This window comes from Schistocerca serialis, chromosome 7 (assembly GCF_023864345.2).
Source record: "Schistocerca serialis cubense isolate TAMUIC-IGC-003099 chromosome 7, iqSchSeri2.2, whole genome shotgun sequence".
Taxonomy (NCBI): domain Eukaryota; kingdom Metazoa; phylum Arthropoda; class Insecta; order Orthoptera; family Acrididae; genus Schistocerca; species Schistocerca serialis.
The window spans coordinates 338,419,834-338,422,530 of NC_064644.1; the positions used below are offsets into that span (position 1 = coordinate 338,419,834).

Here is a 2,697-nt window from a genome sequence, read left to right on the forward strand (position 1 = left end):
CGTTTCTGAGTACGCTGATACAATAGGTCCCCACTTAGCAATCGCATACAACAGCATCCTCGTCGCAAGATTCGTACATACAGACTGGGAAGTTGCACCAGTCACACCAACACTCGAGGAAGGAAAAAGAGGTATTTCGCTAAATTACAGATCGATACAAATTTGCAGCACGGTTTTGGAATTATATAGGAGAAAGTGATTTTTTGACAAGTAGCCAAAACGGATCCATAAAATATCTTTCCTCTGGAACGCAAGTAGCTCTTTATTCTGACGAAGTAACTAGTTGTGTCGACAGAGGACGTAAACTTGGTTGCAAATTTTTAGATAGAGTCTAGTGACTCCGTTCCTCACGAGCGACTTCTAAACAAACTGTGTGCGTACCGAGTATCGTCTCAGCTGTGCGACTGGATTCGTGATTTCCTGTCATAAAGCTCAGACTTCATAGCAACTGACAAAGTCATCGAGCATCGAGCAAAAAAGAAGTAATGTCTGGCTTTCCCCAAAGATGAGTTATAGGTCATCTGCCGTTCCTGATCTCTGTAACGATTTAGTAGACAAACTGAGCAGCACTCTTCTGTTGATTGATTATGGGCTGTCATTTACCGTCTTGTGAAGTTGTAAGATGATCAGAACCAGTTGCAAATTGATTTGTACAAGATAGCTGTAAGTGGCAATTGACTCAAACTAACGCAAACTGTGACGTCATCCACATGAGTACTGATAAAAATTCGCTAATTTTTGCTTTTGTGAAATGCACAATTTTAATATGACTGGCTAACCTTTACCCTACTTAGAATTCTTGACAAGGCCTCGTACAATATTTGCGCAGACTCTTTCAGACAGTACTTCGTTATACATAAATCTACATCTAAATCTACGTAATTACTCTGCTATTCACAATTAAGTGCCTGGCAGAGGGTTCAATGAACCACCTTCAAGCTGTCTCTCTACCGTTCCACTCTCGAACGTCGCGTGGGAGAACGAGCACTTAAAATTTTCTGTGCGAGCCCTCATTTTTCTTACTTTATCGTGATGATCATTCATCCCTATGTAGCTGGGTGCCAACAGAATGTTTTCTCAATCGGAGGAGAAAACTGGTGATTGAAATTTCATGAGAAGATCCCATCGCAACGAAAATCTCCTTTCTTTTAATGATTGCCACTCCAATTCACGTATCATGTCTGTGGCACTATCTCTCCTATTTCGAGATAAAACAAAACGAGCCGCCCTGTTTTGAACTTTTTCGATGTTATCCGTCAGTCCCACCTGATGCGGATCCCACACCGCACAGCAGTACTCCAGAATAGGGAGGACAAGTGAAGTGTAAGCAGTCCGCTTAGTACATTTGTTGCACCTTCTAAGCGTTCTACCAGTGAATCGCTGACTTTGATTTGCTCTACCACAGCATTATCTATGTTATCGTTTCAGTTTAGGTTATGTGTAATTGTAATCCCTAAGTATTCAGTTGAATTTTCAGCCTTCAGATTTACGTGACATCGCATAATCGAAATTTAGTGGATTCCTTTTAGTGCACATGTCAATAACTTCACACTTTGCTTTATTCAGGGTCAACTGCCACTTTTCGCACCACACAGATATCTTATTTAAATGATTTTGCAATTCGATTTGGTCATCTGAAAATGACAGAATCATCTGCAAACAATCTAAGATGGCTACCCATACTGTCTACTGCGTCATTAATATAGATCAGGAACAATAGTGGGCCTATAACACTTCCTTGGGGAACACCGGATATTACTTCTGTTTTACTCGATGACTTTCCGTCTACTACTACGAACTGTGACCTCTCTGACAGTAAATCATGAATCCAGTCGCACAACAGAGGCGATATTCCATAGGCATACAGTTTTGTTAGAAGACGCTTTTGAGGACCGGTGTCGAAAGCCTTCTGGAAATCTAAAAATAAGGAATCAATTTAACATCCCCTGCTGATAGCACTCATTACTTTATGAGTATAAAGAGCTAGTTGTGTTTCCCCAGAACGATGTTTCCTGAGGAAGAGGAGGAGATTAGTTTTTAACGTCCCGTCGACAACGAGGTCATTAGAGACAGAGCGCAAGCTCGGGTGAGGGAAGAATGGGGAAGGAAATCTGCCGTGCCCTTTCAAAGGAACCATCCCGGCATTTGCCTGAAGCGATTTAGGGAAATCACGGAAAACCTAAATCAGGATGGCCGGAGACGGGATTGAACCGTCGTCCTCCCGAATGCGAGTCCAGTGTGCTAACCACTGCACCACCTCGCTCGGTGATGTTTCCTGAATCCGTGCTGACTATATGTCAATAAATCGTTTTCTTCGATGTAATACATAATGTTAGAATACAGTATACGTTCCAAAACCCTATTGCAAATCGAAGTTAGTGATATGGGAACTTACAGTGAGCGAACGGTTGCGGTTGCATATAACTGCTAAATGTCCGCACCGACAGCTGAATGGTCAGCGTGACGGACTGCTGTCCTAAGGGGACTGGGTCCGATTCCCTGCTGGGTCGGGGATTTTCTCCGCTCAGGGACTGGGTGTTGTGTTGTCTTCATCATCATTTCATCCCCATCCGACGCGCAGGTCGCCCAATGTGGCGTCAAATGTAATAAGACCTGAACCAAGGCCGCCGGAACTGCCCCCTATGACGCCAAACGCTTATTTCATTTCATTTTCATTGCTAAATAAGGAGCTATTGC

At 43.0% G+C, this 2,697-nt stretch overlaps 1 non-coding gene across 1 annotated transcript; it reads right to left on the bottom strand.

The window, feature by feature from the left end:
* Nucleotides 1-2,190: 2,190 nt before the first annotated feature.
* Nucleotides 2,191-2,263, bottom strand: Trnaa-cgc (transfer RNA alanine (anticodon CGC)). Its single transcript has one exon. It is a non-coding gene; the product is annotated as a tRNA-Ala (tRNA).
* Nucleotides 2,264-2,697: the final 434 nt, after the last annotated feature.